General features: G+C 39.0%; 1 protein-coding gene across 15 annotated transcripts in view; it reads right to left on the bottom strand.

Annotated features, from left to right (window-relative positions):
• MBNL1 (muscleblind like splicing regulator 1) overlaps positions 1 to 23,771 on the bottom strand; it is a 206,809-nt gene that overhangs the window by 165,016 nt on the left and 18,022 nt on the right. For 4 of the 15 annotated variants that reach the window (XM_030330380.2, XM_030330381.2, XM_030330377.2 and 1 more), the window contains exon 1: positions 17,809 to 20,277. The exons of 3 other annotated variants lie outside the window; for them this stretch is intronic. The gene's annotated coding sequence lies outside the window, so the exon portion shown is untranslated. Of the gene's footprint in view, positions 1 to 17,808; positions 20,715 to 23,771 lie in introns of those variants that run through there. 8 more of the 15 variants (XR_003971917.1, XM_030330370.1, XM_030330376.1 and 5 more) reach the window with 8 other exon arrangements.

Below are 23,771 nucleotides of genomic sequence, written 5' to 3'. Positions count from 1 at the left end.
TGTTTCAATAGTTCACTCCGAGTACGCAAAGCTACTTGGCTTATAAAAAATTCTCCCCAGTATATCTGAAGGAATACATTGGATACATTTAAAGAGGAATCATGTAGCAATCTTAAAACTTCGTATGGTTCCATCATTTAAATGTCAAACCATTACATATAAACACACACATGCTAAATTCTTTAAAGATAGTAATATTTAGATTCCTTATTTTTTATTTATAATAAGAATAATTTAGAACAGTAAAATTATTTTGCAAAAAGATTTTTAAAAATTAAGCACCTATTCTATCACTGCAGTATAAGATCAACTGTTAATAGTATACAGATAAATGTGAAATGAGGATTAATATATGAATAGGTTTGTGTGTGTGTGTGTGTGTGTGTGTGTGTGTGTGTGTGTGTGTATCCAAAGAGTATGGAAATTTTTTTTATCTGGGAATCAGTCAAATCATTTTCTTTGTATGTAACGAAACACTAGCTCTTAATTTAAATTGAGGGAAAAACGTGGTACTAAAGTTAATAGGAGGAAAAAGAAATTCTTTAATCTTCTTGCAATAAGAACCACTTTACTTTGGATAAAACTACGAGCTGTGCTCCTTTGGTAAGTAATAACCCTTGAAGAGATGAACTTTTGAGAAGTTGGCTTATGCTACATTTCTTTTTGATTTACATATAAAATCTGCAAGGTATTCATCTGATTCTTTAAGCAAGTTTCTACTGGAAGAGCCATGTAGAAAAAGTTACTACCCCCACCCCAGAATTCGTAACATTCTATTATTGTACAAGAGAGCAAATATTTTATATATTGGTATACAATTTCTTTTTGTCTGGCTTTTGCCATTTGATCAACACAACTCTAAGAAATGGTGATATTACCTTGCCCGTTTGTGAACAAATAGATTGAAGCTTGTATGGTTAAGTGACTGACTCACCAAAGTCCCCTAAGCCAATTAAATGGAAGAATCGGGACCCCAAATCACGTCTTTTGATTCCAGATTTAAAACTGCATTCACAACACATGCTAGCAATTTAAAATCAAGCTTTGTGGAAATGATAATGACTGTGAATATAACAGGAACAGAGAGACCAGGACTGGAGAGGGATATGGCAGAGCAGTCACGACTGCATCACCTGTGGTTTGTGCTAGTATTTAGGTGGAGAAAGCCTTGCATACAGATTTTGAAGGAGATAACATGCTCCCTTACAGAGTGGAGACATGGATGCCATTGTCCTTGCATGTGCATGGGGCATGCACCAAACACTAATAATGCACACTTAGGGACGTGAAAATTATACACCACGTCTGTCAGCTTCTTCTTAAGTCTGTTAATCAATTTTAATCTAGTAATTAATACATTACAGGGTTGTAAGTGCTCAGTAACTGATTTGAAGTTAATTGTTAAGGAAGAGGTCTTTGAGCATGATTTTATTCTTATTTGTCTGCCCTCTGAGCAAGAAGAGCCTACATTTTCTTCAGAGCTTTCATCAGAAGAACTTAAAACGTATTAGCAGAAACCTTCCATATAAGTAAAATGAAATGCTGCTCTAAGTATAAAACTGAGTATGTGCTAAGCAAGTATGCATATAGTCAGGCTGATCTATATCAACTACTAAAACAGTGTTTGAAAACCAGTGAAGGGGATAGAGTAACTGTCTAAAACACTTCTAAGCCATGTAGAGTCAGATAGATTTTTTTTGAAATCATAGAAAAGTATACTAGAGAAAAAGTGCTGAGGGTTTGAAATGGCATTAATGATATGTTTCTTTCACATGTAACAAACCTGTTCTGTATTATATTAGTTACCTTACAGCACAGAGAAATGGTAATTATTAAGTTGCTTTCTAATCTGAAAGCACCAAGTCAAAGCAATTAAGAAGTTGCTTATTTATTTTTTTAAACATGTATTCATTTACTTATTTTTAGTTCTCTTTTTTTTCTTCTCTACTATCCTGGAAACAGAAATGTTTTCCCTAAAGAAATCCAAATACATCTGACACGTATAATAATCTTATTAAATGAATAAATATATTCATCAAAAATAAACAATACCTAGATAAAATTATATCTATGTATTGATTATATGAACAGTTTATCGACGACCTTTTACATGTAACCTAGACACAGAGGTAATACATGGACCCAGCTGTGAAGAATTTACTGCTTAATGGGGAACGTGAAACAAACACACAAATAACTATACATTAAAAAAAAAAAAAAAAAGAAAGTGAGAAGTGCACAGCAGAGATAACAATAAAGCCTGGTGAGTTAAAGGAGAGAGAGGTCAGGGGTGGTTTGGTGATAAGAGAAGACATCTGTGATGGAAAGACAGGAGGAGGAGTCTCATTGGGTTAGAGACAAAAAGGAAGGGCAATCCAGACTGCAGGAACAGACAGAGCAAAGACAGGGCCATGGGAAGGCCCAGAACACCAACACTGGGGGAAGTGGTCTATATGCAGCGCCCATGTGCAATGGGCCTGGCAGGAGATAAAGCTGCATTTGGGGACTGGAACCAAATCAGTGAGGGCCTTGAAGGCCAGGCTGCAGAATTTGGCCTTCGCTTCTTAGTTAATTGGAATTCATCCATTCCAAGGCTTCACCCAAGGACAGAGTTGGAATATTTAGCTTACTACTCTGAGGGCTAAGAATAAGGCTGCACACCGGGATACGAAGAGATCTTATTAAATAAACTCAGGATTCTTCTACTTCCTAAAGCTTCTGCTTCGGTTGCCAGCAAGCTGAGAGATAAATTTAGTGCTCAATTTCATCTCAAGCACTTGGTTCATCTCTTTTCCTTCTAATTGATTTGTTATGTCTCTTTTTTACAGTCCTATTTTATGTGCACTTTACTGTTGTAAGCCGACTCACATCCTTTTTTGATGGAGCATGCGTCACACATAAATAAAATTAAAGTAACGTTTGTCCTGCTACCAGGTAAGGTTGTAGATGTACTTTTAAGGTTAAAAGTTTCAGAAGAGAAAAGAGAAGTTAAAACTCACCATCAAGCATAGCTCACGCTTCTAAAAATATTTCAATGAAAGATGGCCACCTTGGATTAGGATACCCAATGTCTGCAGTTGACAACTGCTCTAAAATCTACAACTGTTGGGTTCAATAACCAATTTTTTTTTTTTTTTTGGCCTGGCTGTCCAGTTTGACCTTCCCTGTGAATCAGTGTTCGCACCAGATGCCTAAATGACCTTCTGAAACTTACAAGGCTTCCAAGGCTACAGATATTTTCAGCTGTATCAGCCCTGGCTGTCACAGCATTCTGCATGATATTGAGTGGCAAAACTGGAGCCTCCTGTACGAGCCTGACCTTTTAAACTCACAATATTGTGCTGCCACTCAAAATTGAGTTTTCTCTTTCTGCATTACTTTGTGATACCATTTCCCTTGCGTAATTGTAAAATAGCATTCTAAGCATAAAACGTATTTTCTTTACATGAAAATACTTCACTTCTACACAGGAAACCTAACACGGGTAGAGGCTTTAAAATAAATATTTATTGACATCTATAAATAATTTTTTTTAATTTCTAAAAAGATTATTTAAATTTTGTGGCAATAAGAACTATAATGTCATTATTTCTGCAATGGCCAATTTGAAATTTGAGAGATGTCTAAATTTTATAATTACACTTTCATAATTACATCTGCTTGTGTTAACCATTATGTATTCAATGCCTAGCACAGTGCCTAGAATATAAAGGAACCCAAATTAATATTTAAGTGAATGTTGCAGAATCTTTCACATTTAATTATTCTTCATTTATCATAGAACTATTGGGCTGAAATACAGGTGCTTAATTTTCTTGCCAAAAAAATTAGTACATCAGCATGGGATAGTTCTCTTTAAAAATATGTCTGAGAATGCTTGGTACACAAAGGGAAAAATATTTTTTGAATACATGAATGTCAGGTCACTTATAAACAGAAAACTGTTGCTGTGGGACTAGGTTAAAGTTTAACAGCAGTGGATGAAAAGAGCAGTGGAAATCAATTCATTAAGACACAGATTAAGGTTCTTAATAATAGTATCTATCAACTATTTAATCTCAAGCCTTCAAAACTACTGGAGTGATAATGTATTCAAAATGATACATGTATATTAGAGTATCTTTTATTTCCATTTCCTGCTATGTTTTCACAAGTCTTCCTTGTAGCCAGGGCAGAGAACCACAAAATGATATTAAGTAAATATTTCAGCGCCAAATTCATAAACTAACATTGGTTGGTGAATGTATCCCTTAGCCTCATACATTTATTCTATTCCATTTTTAGCTATAACGTCTGTGCTACTTTGTAATCCTCTATGGAATATACATGTACATATGGATTAACACACATATATGCACACAAGACACACACATGCACACACTCTAATTACCCTGATAGGGATTTGAGGGAACGTGCGAAGATTTAATCAGAAGATTAATCAGTCTTCAACTGACTGTCAATTTTCAATAACATTTGTGATTATTTTAAGGTTGGCAACAGATTTCTGTATTTTAGTGATGAGAGAAATGAAGTGAATTCCCTAATGCTTTCAATAATGCAGCTGAATAAATTGGAAGAGTGTCTGCAATACTGTCTTTGGGCTCAAGACACTTCTTAAAATGGGCCACTTAAAGCCATCCAACTGAGCCACTGGCAGTGTGCTATGTCATTCAGAAGTGACATCAGAAACTTCACAGGTGCTAATGATTTTGAGTCTAAAAGTAGATTTCGCTGATCTTGGTGAGTGCTGGGGCAAAGGGTATTAGGTGTGAGTAGAACTAATACTATGCAAACCACACTTGATCTAGCTCTTTTTCCCAAGCCAGCAAAACTCCAAAAGTCCACTTCCCGGTCTCTGCTGTTTTGTCTGACCGTAATGCTTCAAAACCTGTCTTTCACATCTTCCCTTCTTCGTTAGGTCTTTCCAGAACAAACTTGGGTTAGGCCTCAAATCTCTACTGCTGTCAGTATTTGTGTACTTCATTCACAGCATACTGAGGGAAACAAACAAGCAGACAAGAAGCCAAGCTGCTGGGTTAAGATCTCAGCACTCGTGGTACCTTCCTATGTGACCCCTGAGCAAATTACCTGACCTCAGCCTCACCAAGCCTCCATTTTCTCCCCTGTGAACTAGAGCGAGGGAAGGCACCGCATAAATCTCACAGTGCCGGGAAAGAACCATACACGGTCACATATGTAAAAGAATAAGTGCCTACCAAGTAAGTGGCTATTTTTGTAATTATGACGATCGCTAATGGTCTGGCCCTGTTGTGATTTTGGTTGTTTTTCTTATTTCACTAAAAATGGACTTTTCTCTCTAGGCTATCAGCTTCAAAAAAGCAGAAACCATAGCCTTCATTTCTCTTGAAAATGTCAGTCAAAATCTCACGGTGGAGTTTTTTATGCAGAGGGCTTTAAATAAATGTTTATGATTAAAAATGAATAGTAGTAAGCCATGAAATAAAAATTCTGAGTCTTCTAACCCAGCCTGCAGATTAAATCCTGGAAACAAGGGATGAACACTTCACAGCTGAATGGGGTCGCACAAAATACGCACAGTTGCACTTTCACCATTTGAAAGTTTGGAAGCTAGCCTACAAAATACAGCTTTATTTCCTGCACACAAAGAAAAAGCTGGAGGAAAAAGAGCATCGTGTGCATATCCAAAACCCTTTGTCATTAAAGTAAAATACAACACACCTCTCTCTTACAGATTTTTCCTTTCTGTTAACATAAAAGTCGCAGGCTCTGAAACTTGACTGTCAATACTGAGTGATTTAACCTCCTACTCAAGGAGTTAGCACTAAGAAGCTCGGATGAACTATGTGTCCCCATCTTTCTCCCAAAGTGCCAACATCAGAAATCAAGCCATCGTTTCTGTCTCATCTAGGATGCCACTACATTTGGGTCATGCTGATGTATCCAATCCTTACACAGAAAAACAAGCACTTTAAGCATTGAATCACATAACTAAAAGGAATTGTGAGTCGATTTTGTCTTTCCTCCAACATACAGAGCACGTAAAGAGTTAACGTGTCTACTGGACGGTTTTAGGCAAATTCCACACTCTGCCCACAAGCAGCCTATTCTTGGCTCCTGTGCCCACTTTGTTTTGCCCGTACATTACTTGTGAATATTTCAATCACTACACTGGAAACTACTTTGAGAACAGAGCATGTCTTACCTCTGCCCGGGACAGGATAAAGGGGTACGACAAGCAGCACGTGGACACTGTGCTCAATCGGTATTTGCTACGTGAGAGGGTTTTCCTTTGAGGCCCAAAACAATGGCATGAGCCTTCCATTTTCCTTCCCTAGACATTATATAATTTCATTTGCTGTGTGTTCTAAACAGCTCTGTAAGAGAGGAATTTGTTAGCAAAGTGACATGTCTCCAACAGAACACGTCTTCAGTTAATAGTTTCTCTCTTGAAATCCTAAGCTGTGCCACACAGTGGCTGAGGGCACACAGACTGCTGTGTGAACATGATACAACACGAAAGCATGAAATAACCACATCAGGAAGATAAATGAATTTAGTGTGTGCTCTAGAGCTACCCCTATCATTTCTCAGTGAAAATTTTATGGCATCACATTATTGGTGTGAAAGTAAATTATCTCCTGAAACTTCACAAAGCTTCCTTGGAGAGCCTCCCGAAACGCAATGTTGTAACAGGTCACACCATTGCAAGCCCTTTTCATATCTGCTGAAGACAGGAGGCCTAGGGTGTTTTGTTTTGTTTATAAATCTAAGAAAGAGATTATAAGCATTTGTCAAACTATAAGCCAAAGTCAAAGCAGAAAGACAAAAAGTTTATTTGGCAGCCTTTTAAGTTAAATTTACGCCTTCCTGACTTGTGTCATTTGTGGTATGGGTGAAGTTTTAAACTTACTGTATCGTAACTATACCCCTTGCATCCCCAGCAGAATCATCAAGGGGTAACAAAAAAATGCTGTTATGAAATAAGAAGAGACAGGGGTTCAGCTCAGTTTGGCTGCTCACCAGCTGTGTGACTTCAGGCAAGCAGGTTAACCTCTCTGCGTCTCTGTTTCCTCACCTCTATCAAGAGAATGATGGCTCCTGCCACGAAGGCCTGTTCCCTGTTTAACACCATTACCAGGTGATTCTTTCAAAAAAGAATATAAGCTGGCAGTGTCTCACAGAGAAGACACTCGGATATGGTAGCTGGCCTCCTTACTTTCCCCCTGTTCATCCCGTTTCCTTACAAACGCTGAACAGATAGACAAATTTCTCCTCCACACAGCACACCTTGACTACTAAGTTCCACTAAGACTTCCTTCTTTGGATTTTCTTCTTTCCTTGACTTTCCTCCTTTGGTACTCAATAGTATAGCACCAATACTCAACTGTACTATTCACTTTTCATGTCTTTATCTTCAGCTCAATTACACGCCAACGAAGAGAAACTAAGTAATTCTCCTTTGGATCCTCTTCTGCTCTACTATAATCCCTTGACTCTAATAGGTACTCAAAGTATGTCTGTTAATTGGTTATTTAGCAGAACACAAAGGATGAACTGATTTCCCTGTATGGCCTTATGGTTAACATAGTAGAATAGCTTTTTACGTGAAAAGACCTCAGCACTTAGCAAACTTTGATCCATTACTGAGAAACAGACACAATATTTTCTCCCAACACAGTATTAATTGCTCCCAAAATAATATTTACTTTTCAAAACCCATCCTCAAAACTCTGTTTCTCTGAGTCATTTCCCACATGCAATTTTCAGTAAATGTAAGTCCCCCAGAAAGCATCATGCACAATTCTGCTTGAAGGATAGATTTTTCAACGGTCTCAATTCTTCTGGATATTTCAAATTAGTTTTTGAAAAGGTCATGCAATACCTCAGAGAGACTCTATACCTGGGTCAAAGATCTGCTTGTATTCCCTGTTGTTCACTTTTGCTATGCTTGTCGTATCTCTCAAAGTCTTCTGGATGGGGCATTTAAAACCAAATATTACCTAATGCCACTAAATTGACAATGCAGCTTTCCCTGAAATGTCTGAGCAATGAAATTCAAATAACGGCTCAAAATAATTTGGAGTAAATTTGTCTAGTTAAAATTAGCCCAATGAACAGAGAAAGCAAAGAAGAATTTCTAATTTTAACACCATTTAATCTTAGTTACTTAAAAAAATGAACATTTTGTGAACATTATCTTAACAGTGCAACTGAACAGATTTTTATCTTATCTTTATAAGCACAAGGCAAAAATCAGATAAACTAATAATAGAAAAAGACATCCTAAGTGTGGCTCTGACATAATACCACGAGGCATAAAAACAAAAGCTGAAATAAAGCACTGTTAACATTATTTTCTCTAGCTCTCTGTAAACATGCTATAAAGACATAAACAGAGCAATTTTTATTATTTCTCATGGAAATACCCATCTAAAGAAATAATAAGTGGTAAATAGGTATAAATAGAATCCCCTTCTTGAAAACTGTCCTGATTTCATGGGAATCTGTCTATGCATGTTAAATACAACATAATCTATCATTGCTCTGACATTTTCTGCTTAAACTATGTTAAGCCATTTACTTGTAAAAAGCATGTAAGGACCTTAAGCAAAATGGCCTGTGAGAATGCCTCTAAAGCTTTCTATTCTATTCAAAACATAACTATCCTCACAACACCAAGAAACTGTTAACTCAGTGTAACTGCTTACTTATTCCCATATGTACATCATTCTGTTTGTAACAGTGTCTGATTATTAAGGAGTTTTATTTCCAGGAAAGAGAATCTCACAGTTATACTGATACGTTCCCTAAAATAGCAAGGTCTGAGAAGCAGAAATGTCAGTGGCATTGAGCACATTGCAAACTTACTTTATCATGTATCTGTGTGACACCTGCTTTATCACAGAGGCCAGGTTACACCGGTGTTCCTTTAATGAGGGACCAGAAGTACCTGGCCAACACTACAACACTTCCTAGCAAATAACAACATACGCCTAAAGAGGAAATTATGCTTACTTCAGAATTACCAATTTGGGATGAAGAATTTGGCGACCTTCTACAGCTCCTCAGATCCTGTGCTTTATTTAAAAGAGGTGGAAACAGAAATGGCATGGTTTAAGAAGTTAACACGCAGCGTCCACTTAATCGAGTTATAGAGTTCCTGACAGAACGCAATTTCAAGGGTTTTTATCTTACTGATATTTAGAATAAAGTTCCTGATCATAAAAGAGGTCGCAAGTAGCAACATAATGAACAGAATTAACACTAAAGATTGAAATTTTTATGTAAAACTTTTCTGATGAAAAGTTTAAACGATTCTTACTATATTTTAAGAATCATTTTTAACACCTCCCATTCCCTTTCACGTCCACATCTAGTCAGTTGCTACATCCTATGGACCCTATGCCTGTCATTTCTCCCCCAGTGAACATGTCCTCCTTGTCACTTCCCATCATTTCCCTCAGTCCTTCATCTCTTTCCTACAATCTCTACTTCATCCTGTGCGTCCTATCCTTCCTCTAAATTGTCACTAGAATAGGTGCCTGTCGGGTTACGCGCCTGGCCAAACCGTTCCCAGCTGGGTGTCAAACTCGTATCACCTGTTTCTCAATGCCCCCCAACGCGTAGTGCCAACCTCCTTTCCCACCTAATTCCTCCCTTCTCCCTACTCTATATGCTGCCCACCTCCCCCTATGCCTTTTCTCTCTATCCTCTTTCTGTTCATTCTTTTCGAGCCTCCCCAAACACTGGAGCAAGTGCGACTCTGCTAAAGTATTCCAAATGTCTGCGGTCTTCATCTCCCATTCACACTAACACAAGCATTCTTTAAATCTGCTTTCATTCTTTCACGTACAAACATGGCTTCTAGAACTGGGCCACCCTGGTTCAACTCCTTGCTGTGCTACTTATTAGCGACGCCACTTGGGACTATTAACTCGTCAGTGCCTCGGTTTCCCCATCTGCGAAGCTGAGATATCGACAGTAACCATGGCACAGGGTTGTTCTGAGGAATACATGAATTGATTCGTAAATCTTACCTTGGCACATAGGAAGCAGTCCAAAATGTAAGTAATCACCATGACAGTTCTTACCCTCATTACTATTCTTTATAGACCATTTCCAATTGGTTAAAAACTGGACATTTGAATAAAGACAGAAAACAAGCCTCATAATTCTACAAATGACAAAAAGAGCTGTCTAGCCATGCTACTTAATCCTGAAGATAAAGGTCATAAGGCCTATTTTACAGCTGCAGAAAAAGATTAAATGAGCTATTTTATAAAGAAATGGACAGCAAAGTACAACTTCTACTAATTATTATTTATATGTTTAGAACTTCACAGATACAGAACTTAAGGACTGGAAGGAGTCAATGGTTGTTCCCAGATCACATATCCAGTCAGATCTGGTATAAAATAAAGTCTATACATTGTGAAGCTTCTCTATGCCTACCCACCCCCCCCCCCCCAACCAACAAAGTCATTTGTTCCTTTCAAAACACAGACAAAAATGCAGTAAGTATATCCAGAACCAGAAATTTTAAAATGATAATAGTAACACTGATATCACCACCTACATTTGCTGAGTGTGTTCCACTTTTCAAAAGTTCTCCCCCAGTGAGGTCTGTTTTTGTTGTTCTGCTTGCACTGCAACAAACACTGGGGCTTTCAAAACGAACTTAGAGGCTGTTTATAAGAACTGATGTATCTTTTCGTACACTACTTCCTGAAACTAAAATTTGGTAAAGAGAAATATCAATAAGGGGGCCTTTGGCTGAGGAATGCTGAGTCACAAGTCCAGCCAATGGTTCAGAGCTTTTCCCAACAACTTTTGCCGGACAGCAGGCCTCTATGCCTTCCTTTCTTTGTATCTGTCACCTATCCGGACTACTACCACCGACCCCAGACTATCTTTCTGCTAGGATAAGAGCTACCCATCCACATGGAGTGCTAAAAGGTCATTGCAAAAGTAATTCTTTTCTTGCAATCAGAGAAGGGCAGAAACAAATAAAATGTGAATGTCTCATTACTACTACCATCAACAATGCTGGCAAACAGATTGCTAGACACAGGATTACAAATTGTAGATACTATAAGCTCTGACTGGTCTTGTAAGTTCTAACTCTAAATCAAGTTCAAAAAATGCCTTTAACGATGTTCTAAATATGAACTACATAATGCCTTATTTTGGCATTCTTGCTATTTAACATGCTTGTGATGTGTTTTGACTATTAAACTGTAAAGTCTCTGTTTATATTTCCTCACACTCCCACTGCACATATTATTGTTACCACACTTTTTAGCATTTTCTGGAAGAGTCTGTTCAGTCACAATCACTGTAGACAGATGTTAGTATGCTGCGAACTCAAATAAGAAGGTATAGATGATGTTGCCACACGTTCCACAGACTATCTACTTAAAGCATTTATTATTTTTCAAACCCCACAAAACTGTACTCCTAATTGGGACAATTATAACTGTGTCTGAAACCATCATTTAGTACCTTCTGCTTTTATTTCTTCATTTCTCTTTTATTTAATGTCACATGAGACTGGATACTCAGGCTGTTTCTGATTAAAATCTCCTGGCTAATATATACTTCTCTCAATGCTGCTCATCACGCTTTATGCATCTCTTTTCCCAAAAGGAAATCACTGCTTTTTCAATACATTTTAGCATTATTTCCACTTCTTAACTTTAATATATACATTTTTAGAAAACACCTCATTGTAAACAACCTCACTGTCACTGTCAGTTTACTTTCAACCTAGTCTTTGGCAATTTCTCTCCATCCACTGTTCAAATTCATTACCCACGCTGGTCTCCTGACAGATAGTAACTATTTGGTGCTTCAACAGTAAAACTGATGGCAAAAGCTATCAATTATTCTCATATAGGACATTTGGAAATCCATATATTTCTACTAGAAAAATGAACTAAATAAATGGACTAGAACACATACAAAAATCCCGTGTCGGGATGCTAAGTATAAATGCATGAGAAATATGGAAATATCACTGAATATATATAATTAAAACTGGCTTAATAGAATATTTTTGTATGGTTGGAAAATAAAGAATAGCTTTTTTACCCCATTATTTATGCGTTAGGACTGTTTCCTTTATTATATGTATTGGTCAGAGCTACATTAAAACTTAGTTTTCCTTATCTGAACTTCCAAAACCATGTTACCAAGCCACTGTGTATGAAATCTCACTTTCTACTTACAGTTATTTTCAAAACTCTTAACTTCTGCTATCAGACTGCTACTTCTTTGAACAAGTGTACTTTGGCTAAGTTTGGTAGATTTCACTGAGCCTAGCTTGCTATTTTTGCCACAACACATATTCACTTATAAATCAACAATACAAAATAAAATCTCTCAAATCGACTGTGATGTTTATTTCATATGATTAAACTTGTTCCCATGATCCTCGAATCTTGTTAGCTCTTTAAAACAAGTTCATTCTTAATAACTCCCAAGCTGTTTTAAAAATGAAAATATACTGTTAAATGTAAGTTCCTTTTAAAAATTCTTTGGAGGAAGAAGTATCAGTTAAAGAGGGACAGGAGTTGATATCTGCACTGACTTTAGATTATATGCTATTTAGCACAATTCTTTTTAATACTTTGATGTTATTTAACATCCAGATTATTTGAATAAATTATTAGCATTGTCTCGGGCACACCTAGCTTTCACACAAACACTCACATAAAAATTGTGTCCACATGCGTGAGTATGTACCTTATCAACTGTTATTCACCTCTTTGGATATATAAAAGATATACTTGCCAATTTTTATTTAAAAAATTTTTTTTAATCTTTATTTATTTTTGAGAGAGAGACAGAGTGTGAGCAGGGGAGGAGCAGAGAGAGAGGGAGACACAGAATCCGAAGCAGGCTCCAGGCCCTGAGCTGTCAGCACAGAGCCTGACGCGGGGTTCGAACTCATGAACTGAGAGATCATGACCTGAGCCGAAGTCGGACGCTCAACCAACTGAGCCACCCAGGCACCCCTATACTTCTCAATTTTTAAAACAACGCCCATGGAGATGACAGTTTTTCTTTTGCTGTATACATACTACTGGAAGCATAACAGTTATTTCAGAAACATCTCCTTTTTAAAAGAGTTGATCTCAGTGGAAAAGGAATTCTTCACTCCATGCAAGATGGCTACCTTTCATCATGAGATTATTACATCCTGAACTGTTTTAGCAAAGGATAATCACAGAAACCTGAATAAGACCTCAAAAACAGTGGGAAAAGTGTCAACTATATAATGCCTAATACTATAACATAAATGCTTTCAAGATTCTTCATTTTTATGGATGGCACGGGCACCCATGTTAAGATGTCTCTTGGAAAATGTAAATAATTGTCTATAAAAGAGGTACTAGAGTCATTAAAAACTAATAATAATATGTAAAAACCTATAAACATGTATTTGCTAAGTATTTCTTTCCAGGATATAGCTGTAATGTTTATATAAATATATATTTGTATAATATGAAAAACACTACATAAAAATCAATTTCCCTATCTCAAATCTAAAAATATAAAATATGTCTAGAGACACTTAATGCCACATGTCAATAGCTGTTCTTGAATTCTCTGCTTTGCAATCAATATCTCTCCAACCATTAGTGAATATGCTCCATGACTCATCAGAAAGGATATGCGAAGTTAATGGGGATCATGGTTCCCCCCACACTCCCTACATGCATCGACACTAATGGCAGTTACGCCTCATATAGTGGGAGACAGATTCAAGATGGCACCAAGCCAGGAGGCAACTCTTCTGAGGTTCTCTAAAACCTGCCCTGCCCGTGGAAAGAACCCACTACATCCATCCTGTCCTATATCTTTGGCATCCTTCAAGGAAATAAAAGTAAGCATGCTTTATATGGATAAAAAAGAAGCGCATTTTTTCAGCTTAACACTCACTGTGTATGGCAAAATGGACTTCAGTTATGAAAATATCTGAGGGGAATGTTTCCAGGACCTATGCCATTGTGCTTTGTTTGCTAGTCAGATGCTTTCTCAAGAATGTGTTCAAATTATAAAGACAATGTCTCCGTGTATAGAAATTCCTGAAAGCCCGTATTACCACAGAAACATATTTTTACGTTTCCTAATATTCAAAACAATGCCTTATACCATACAAGTGAAAATCTCATTCTTGTGAATTTATTAATTAACAATTTGGTCAGGAGTTTGTTTGGATTTACTTGATGTTTTTATTTGCTAAGGAAGGAAAGCCATAGGAAAGGAAAATACATATTAAGCATTTGAGGATAATTGCTATTTACCAAAAACTCTATTTTTAAAATAAGTTTTAGTGACTCGTTTATGTTTGGTAACTTCGGGACAATGATAGCTATAGTGTCTCTAAAATGTTCCTAAGTAGCAATCATACTCTATTCTGGCCTTTGAGAGGTGTTAGGACTCATCCACTAATTATAAGCCTTTTCTCTGTTATTACTACCTCACCATTAAATCTCTAAACTAAATAGTAGTTTTGAGGAAATAAAAATAGATGTTAGGCAGTGTGTTTTCTTAGATTTTGGTTACAATGGATAAGAAAGACAAGGTATTTGTGTGTATAATATACTTTTTTAGCTTGTGAAAATAAAAGTCAGTTTTATTATTTTAACCAGCAAACTCGCGAGGCTTTCTCTCAGAATTCTGTCCCCTGATCTATTTGAGAACAGCACTGTCCAATAGAAATGTAATATAAGCCACATTTGTTACTTTAGGTTTTCTAGTAGTCGTATTTTAAAAAAGTAAAAAGAAACAGGTGAAATTAATCTAACTGAATATTCTACTGAAACCAATCTATCCAAAATATTATCACTGCAACACATAATCAGTATTAAAAATACAAATCAGATGCTTTACATTCTTCCCTTCATTCAAAGTTTTCCAAATCAAGAAGGTATTTTACACTTAGAGCAAATCTCAGTCCCAACTAGCCACATTTCAAATGCTCGACAGCCACATGTGGCTAGTGGCTACCGCATTGGGTGGCAATTCTGGATTTCCAAAAATACGAAGCTCTTGAGCCTAAAAGGCCATCACTTCAAAATCTTCCTATGTAACATCTTCTACAATCAGCATTGCTGCTAGGATTTTATTTTGAGCCAAACATTTAAGTGAATACATTTTGCTTCCTTCCTTCACTCCCCTCACCCTGCCTTTCTATTGCACACCCTGATGACTTTCTCTTAAGGGCGTAAGAAACCCCAGCGACCTATTCTCTTTAGCTTCTTCTAAGCGAGATCTGAGATGTTCTCGAACCTGTGCATCTTCAGTCACCAAGCAGAAAACCAGAAGGTGCAGCAAAAGGCTATTCTCTGTTTTCATAAATAGAGATATCAAACACAGGTCTAAGGAACGGCAACACCGATAAATGCCAAGGGCAACCTTTTTGCTTACAATAAAAATAGGAGATTTTATATAATAAAGTAACACGCCCTGCTTCAATGAGAAATATGATTTGACTCTTCCCCTCACCCCAGGAGAAACCTTGGGATACTCTGTTCTTGGTCTGGAACAGAACCCAGTGCTTCATTTCATAGGAATTCTGTGCCCAGAGGAAGAACAGAATGCTGGAAACAGAATTTAATGAATTCAACTTGGAGTCTTAAGTTTGCCTCAAATGTGGAAATGTAAACACAAGCAATAATATTTTAAACCATGAAACACTTTGGATTCTCCACTGGCATGGCTGCATTGAGTACCACACTCGATGTGTATCTGCACACAAATTTGTTCTTAGTAACATGAGAAAAAAAAAATTAAACTAGGCACATGCGAGCTTTTCTGAGTCTCTTAGTAATAATAAAACCTGATTATTATGTCTTAAGTGACACTGTAATTATAGACGGATGGATGAACAGGTTTTCTGGTGCTGACCTAACCTGTTCCCTCAAACACAAAAGGCAAACTTTTGTAGTGCTCGGTGAGGGAAACCCCCCATTAAACAAATAAAACTAAAAACTATGTCTACATCTTGAAAAAAAGCCCTACCAACACAATAATCCAAAAGAATTTCACCGCCATGCAAATACACCACATGGATGAGAATCAGAACACTGTCAGGTTCCTAAAAAAACAGTTTCTAGCTATAGCTGTCACCCACCGACTTTAAGAAAGCAAAGATACAAGTGTCAACAGTGTGCTTTCTCAGGCTACAAAGTAACTTTATTCAGTGTCTCTGGCTGTAACTCTACATCTAAGGCATTCTAAGTATTGAACTAAATATTCTCAAGATGAGTTTCACAGTCCTTGAACTTCCGTTTTAACCGCCTCAGTGATTTTTTTTTTTTTTTTTTCCTATCTCAACAGCAAGACAAGGAGAGACACCAACGCTCTCAGGAACCCACACAGACAACATGGAGTGGATTACTTATGCGGGTATAGACTAGTTATGTACTAAATACCCTCTGTGTATAAACAGACACTGTGTTCAAACCCAGGAGGGAGGAACACGGCGTCCACGGGTGTAGGATTTCAAAGCGCCTTGCAGAGGGCCTGCAAATCCAAAGGGCATTAATTATGACTTCTCTCTGGGTGTATTAATTTGTTTAAGAAACGCCTCAGAGGACGGCAGAGTTTTACCATCCATCTGCTATCGCTTGTGCCTGTGCTGGTGGGCCATACAAAGTAAAGACAGTGGCAAATAACCTTTCTGGCAGCTTCTTACTCCGTTTTAACCCCAGGGAAGCACACTCCACGGAAACACACCATCAAATCCCAGCAGCAGCCGTCTACTCTCAGGGCCAGGGAGAGACTTAAGAACACAATGACTCTTGTAGCAACACCCCTGTAGTTGTAAAGTGCCGTGAGAGGGGCCAACACAAGCTCCACCATATACCTGCTCGTGTTACAAGCTCTGGAATCAAAGTATTCTCACATGACACATTACTACCAATAACAGATTCCGGCTCCGTTTCAAAAAAAAAAAAAAAAGTGTGGGGGTGGGGGGGGGACTACATATTTGTCCTGCTTTTGTCTAAAAACCAGAACCCAAGTACTAACTACTTTTCCTCCTCAACCTTTCGTGAAAGCAATTCAACCAACTGCGGCTCCACCCAGAGAGCGTCTATACTTACTTTTCTTACAGTTTTTGAGTGACGCACTACAAAACGATGGGGGGGGGGGAGAGGAGCCCTCTCATGCAGGGCGTCTTCCGCCCTGTAAACTTGGCAAAAGGCAAACTGGACTGAAATACAGCACTCTCCATATAAGGAAGCCCAGCTAAACATGTCATGCGTAATTTATGGGTAGCAGGCAGAGAATTAACCTTTGCGTGCACATATTTGGCCCAGATGAAAACCGGGGCTGGATGGCAGCCCCCGGGGACAGGGATGCGGGATCTCTTGGGAGACACCGTGGCTCGCGTCTGATGGGCTCGCGTCTCCTCCTGACGAAGGTCATTAAGTTGTAAGTACACTTCCACGCACCTGTTTCTTTCATCCCCCCACCACCACCCCCCGCCGCCCCCCGCCTCTTTCTCTCTTTCTTTCTTGCTCTTTCTGCCTCGGCTGCCAAGCTGGAAGCTGGCTGCGCTCTGACAGTGTCCGCAGAGCCCCGGGAAGGGCGGCTCGGAGCTGGGCTGCAGCTGCAACCTCCCGCTCTCCCTCCAGCTCGAGCTGGTGTGCGAGAGGGAAGCCTCCACCGCGGCGAGCCAGCCGCTGCCGCTACGAGACGCAGCCGGCCGGAGCCTCCTCTCACTTCCTCCTTCAGCCACGTACAGCCCCGAAAGAGTACAAACAATGCAGAGCAGCGGAGCAGCGCGAGGAAACTGTGAACAGGGAAACTTACCTCTCACATTTTTTTTCAGAGGCAGCCCGACTGCCGACCGAGTGCCCAAGGCATTGTGGGAGTCCTGATTCCAAGAGGCCCGCGATTTAAAATTGAACTTGTCAGTTCCCGGTCACGGGAGCATTGTGAGCGCCACAACTCATTCAGCTGCAGTGGAAAGACTGTTGCATGTCGCTGTGCAGCCTCTTATCGCCGAGGTCTGGTTTCCGCTGCTGCTGCGCGGCCCCTCCCCCGCCAGCCCAGCCCCACCAGGAAGCCCGGGGCGGACTCGTCGAGCTCCCGGACGCACGCGGCCGCGAAAAAACGCTCTTCAACTTTCCGCCGCCCTCCCGCCCTTCCCCGGGCCGCCCTGGCGCCCCTCAACCGAACAAAGTCCGCAAGGGGTGGTCGTGGCCGCTCGCGGGTCGGCGCACCGAGCAAAAGGAAACCGCAGCCGGCGCTGGCGAGGTGCATCCCCGCAGCCAACCGGTGGTATGTTCCATCTTACACGTTCAACATTATTGCAGCCGAGCTATAGTGCAAACGGGACGCACCCCTACTACTTTCTGCTCCTTCCGACCAGCCGGGCGGACAAATAGGTTCTTTTTTCTTTCTTTCTTTCTTTTTTTTTTTTTTTTTTTTTAAAGAGGCCTGTGGATGGGTCTTTTATAAGGAAGCCGGCAAGGTTAGGTTGAAGGTGAGAATCCGATCGGCATGAAACGGTAAGGATCGGATGGGGCTGCCGCCTTAAAATGCACCACACAGTTTTTGAACCTGGATGGCTCACAGGCGGGAAAAACATCTGCAAGGCTGCCAGTGTGTGTCTGCCTCAAGTAACGGCGTGTGCGCAGTTTGCAGTTCCTTAGTAAAACTGATTGTCACACAAGCACAAAAACTCCTGTTCCAGCTTCCCGTCTAGCTTGTAAATAATATTTGGAATGTAAAACCCTTTCTTCCCAACTCCGCATTACATGATTTATAGAAAAGCACAGCCCCTTCTTTAAAAATAAAATGCCATTTTCTGAAATACTGGAATATTCTAAGGCACATAAGTCATATTATTGTTGGAGCAAAAGAAACCACAGCCCCGAATCATAATTCATTGGGTGTTGTAAGATGTAACTTGGCTTCCCTTTGAATGGAAAGAATTTGGGGTTAATGTGATGTGATAATGTTTTGGAGATTTGGGGGCAGAATTTCCTTTGGATTTAAGGAATTTTGATAACTTGTTCAATAATGAATCTAATTTAAACCATTGGTTCGATGTTTTGGACACAATCTGGAATGAAATGGTAGGTAAGGTGCAGTGTTCTTCCTACAACTTTATTAAGTTGTGTTAAAGAGGGTGCGGCTGGTTTCTGGAGGAGAAGGAAAAAGATCATGAAAGGTGCTAAGGTTCAGAAATAAGTCCAGAGGCACTAATAACAGACTTGAGTTCTGACCCTTGACTAGATCCACAAATCACTGAGTTAATACTGCGCACTGCTCCCTTCCATACAAATTAATTAATTAATTAACTAGTTAATTAATTAATTAGATGGCCCTACTTATCAGTGTTAATCATTAAAAAGTACCCAAGCACACACACAGTTGAAGTAGATTAAGAGGACACTGACACTTTCTCAGAGGACAGGAATGGGCATTCTCTATCTGCCAATTAGTAGCTGTGAGGACTTCCTTCCTTCTAATTCGGCATTCACTGCAACAACTACATTGAATGCCTGCTATGCCAGAGCTACAAGAATGGATAAAACATTTCCTACACAGTCAAGGATGATACTTCTACTAGGAAAGAGACAAACCAATTAATTCTGCCTGAGGGGTGAATGCTAAGATGGTGTAGGCAAGCCCAAGGGGGCCTGAGGAAGGTTAGGGAAGGCTTCCTGGAGGAGTTATTTTGAACAGGTGCCTTGAAAGGTATATAGGAATTAGCGAGATGGAAAGGGAGTTGGGGCTGGACGAGTGAAGAAAAGAGCATGGTCAGTACAACGGGCCTATCAGCCTTCCTGTTAGAGGTGAAGGAAGAGTAAGTGTAGGGGAGTGGCAGGAGATGAGCCAAAAGCAGGTCTGTGTTAAGCCCAGGAGTCTCTGCTCTGAACACCATGATGAAATGGAAGAGTTTATACAGCAAGGGGATAGGTAGGTAGAGTTTGGATTTGTATTTCAGAAAGATCCTGTGGCAGCAGCTTGAGGGTGAATGGGAGTGCGGGGTGGCGGCCCATAGAAGAAGGGTGAATGGGTGTGGACAGACTGGAAAAATGACTCACGCAGGGAATGAGGAAGGGAGGAACCTTGGGAGACTCCCAAATCCCTGGCTTAGCCTACTGGATTGTTTGCTACTTGCCTTTTAATGTCTTCAATTTGCCTTTCATTCTCCATGACAACGAACCCATGACTTCTGAGCTGGGCCACCTATGCGTCTGCTAACAGGTTGGTGCCCTAGCTGGCTTCCACACACACCTCAGGATGTCCAGTGGACCACTAAGGACTAATCCCCATTGTGGGAATTTATTTTCAATTGTTCTCAGACCCTTGTAGACTTCCAAGTTAGCACTTTGGTGCTCTCTTTTCTTGTGGGTTAGAAAATTTGCTGTTTGGAGCAACATGGTGAAAAACAGGACTTTGGACCTGTGTATGGTGCAAGAAGGGAAATTATTTTTCCACTTCGGCACTGGAGAAGGGGGGAAGTTCTGGGAACAAAAGAGAAATTGAAACTGAGACAGATTTTCTGCTCCACCGAACAGAATACAAAGAAATACAAGAAAGACCCTTGAATGTTAGAAACGGTAAAATAAACATCCTCGTAAATGACTGAGAAGAGAAAAAAATGTTATTTTACGTTAGATGAAGGAAAAAGGGATGGCTAACAAAACTCATATAAAATAATGGTCAAATCTAGGACTCAAAAATGTGTCAAAATAAATTGTGATATAAAACTTCGTTGCCAGTGACTGTGCTTAATATATTATTACAGATGATATTATAACATGAGTAATGATATTGAAAATTTTGAAGCACTGTAACAAGAACCAGATCACATGTTAAAAATATTAAATCATGTTGCTAGCTTTCAACTACCAGTAGCATTCTAACCACATTTTAAATTGTGGAAATTATTAAAAAATCATTAGTAATAAAAAGTAAATAGTTTCCCATTTAGAATACTAATGATAGTCCCTCAGTGCCAGGAGAGCATTAGCAGTATGGTTTCCTATGCTTCTGTGAAGTGTACTGACAGTTCACAGGCTCATGAGTGAGTAGATCCATAAGTATAAAAAGAAGGTCATTTGTGGGTGGAGAGGGAAATTATAGAAAACAATTTCAGATGAAACAGAACTACCGTTTTAGATAAAGGAAAGAATGTTCACTGCCGGTTTCTGAAATATTTCAAACCATTCAAGTCTTAATTATACCAATGAATCCCAATAGAAACGCAGTTAAGCAATATGGTTTTTAGAGATAATATCAACTACCAGGTTCACCAATAATGCAGATAAAGGAAATGGTAGCATTTATCTTTTTCACTCAGATGGGAGTCTGTGAAGCACCTGTGTAAATGTGTGAGCATGTGTATGAATTGTATCTTCCTTGTCCTACATACACATTTATAGCTCAGTAAGTTCTCATAGCCTCCCAAATGTGATTTGCCTTTCCTGGCCAAACAAAACAAAACAAAACAAAAACTCAGTGAAAATATCCCAAAAAGGTATGTTTTTTTTAAAAAATTGAAATATGAAAAGGTCTTGAATCACTGATCTAGAAATACTGTTTTTATTATACCAGGATAAAAATAATCCATTGCAAGATACTGTCAAAACTGAGACCCAGATGCAGATCTTTGCTTTCTAGCTCATGTTTAAATACATATGGTTGAGAGAAGAAGCTTCTGGAAGGCAGTGAAGAGTTGGAAACATTTTTGTATGGAGAATCCATTTTAAGCAGATACATTAAATGCATCTCTATTAAATTTCACAGTGGAGGAGGGAGGCACTCTTCTATAGCCTGGATTCAAATTTGTTCAAGTATCTGAATGAATATACTGATAGAATTATATGACTTTAGTTTACCTTCAGGGACCTTTTATATTTTACTTGCCAAGTAAGTTTTATAAATTATACCCAGTATTTAAATATAACATATTCTATTACATGTTATGTATATATAGTATGTTATGTAATACAACACATTGTATATATAATACATATGCCACTTAATGTGTAAATCACATAGGTGTGAAAATATTATATAAAATCAACATATTTGTCTTAAAATGTTTATAAAGACTAAAGCTGGGTTTAAAATGTTTATTTGATTTGGACATGTCTCAATTAAGCTATTTTACCTAAAAGTTGAATCTAAATCTTCAATATAATTATTTTGGCATCTGCCAATAGGGCAGTATAAAACAAATACATTTCAGAATTAAAAGTTTAAAGCCACAGAATTTGAGTTGGGAATGGAGCATTAGAGACGGTCTGGCCCTGTTCCTTTGTTAGACCAGAGAACATTGTAGAAGTAAATTGGCCCCATGACAGAGCAGAACTGGCATCAGTGTCTTCTGACTCTCTCAGACCATTTATTGTCATTGTTTTTCTTAAAAACACTGGGGCCATAACAATATCTAATATAGACATCATGTTTCCCCACGTTCAATGGAAAGAAGGGCCACCCTAGATTTCAGTACAATTTTCAACCTCTATTTTTTTTCCTTTTTTTCTTCTTCCTCCCATTTTTTTTTCCATTCTTCCTTCCTTTTTTCTATCAGAAAACACTTTTCACATAATCGTTCTGTTCCTTTCACATATGTTGATTGAGCACCCACCATACTAAGTCCTGTTCTGGGCAATACAGTTAGAGAAATTAGCACAGCTCAGTTACTATCCTCAAGGAATTTAGAGCCTGTTATGGGGAACCAGGCACTAAACAAGTAAAGAATAAATAGAAAGAAACAGATAAGCATAGGAAGCAATTTCAGATGGAGATAAGTGCTATGAAGTAAGAGAAAGCAGGGATGGGGGTGCATGTTAAACAGTGTGGTCAAGGTTTGAGGTGGTCAGAGATGGGCAGAGACCTCAAGGAGGGGCAGAACATCTCGAAAGACCATTCAAAGAGGTGGAAACTGCAGGTCTAGAGTCTTGAATTCCAGGTTCACACAAAGGCTAGAAAACCAACAGTGAATAAAAATGAATGGGGTACCCAACTTCAAGGAACTTACAGTCAAGTGAGAACAATGAATCCCAATCAAATTAATCACACTCAAAATGTATAACTACAGCCATGATGCTTGCGGTCAGTGACAACTATTGAAGTGTTCCGTTGTATTAGAGGTGGGATGATGCATGATCCAAGTTTGCTTTTCACAGAAAGAACTGAAATACTGTCCTGACTGCTATGTGGAGGCTAATGGTCGAATCCCAGAACAAGGGGCAGGAAGTGTACCACAGGGACAGCGAATGGCTGAGGGCCAGCGGAAGTGAGATACAGTAAACATTAGAATCTTACATCTCAGAGCTAAAAAGAATCTCTAAGATGACCACATCCATGCTCCCAGGGAAGTAAGATTTATAGTGGATGGGTGTGTGTGTGCATGCACGCACATGCTTTTGCTTAAAGTCAACACAGTATAGGGGCACCTGGGTGGCTCAGTCGGTTAAGCCTCTGACTTCAGCTCAGGTCATGATCTCCCAGCTCGTGGGTTCAAGCCCCACATCAGGCTCTGTGATGACAGCTCGGAGCCTGGAGTCCGCTTAGGATTCTGTGTCTCCCTCTCTCTCTGCCCCTCCTCCCGCCCCCCCCCCCCACTCACACACACACTCTCTCTCTCCCAAAAATAAAATAAAAAAATTAAAAGTGAACACAGTATAGAAAACTCAAAAGTACTGAAAATAGAATATTTTTATAAAAATCAGCAGCGATTCCAATTCCCAGAGAGAGTCACTGTAATACTGCAGTTTATTTCCTTTCAGGCTTCTCTCAACACATTT

Source organism: Lynx canadensis, chromosome C2 (assembly GCF_007474595.2).
Source record: "Lynx canadensis isolate LIC74 chromosome C2, mLynCan4.pri.v2, whole genome shotgun sequence".
NCBI classification, from domain to species: Eukaryota; Metazoa; Chordata; class Mammalia; order Carnivora; family Felidae; genus Lynx; species Lynx canadensis.
This window is presented reverse-complemented; position numbering and strand designations above follow the sequence as displayed.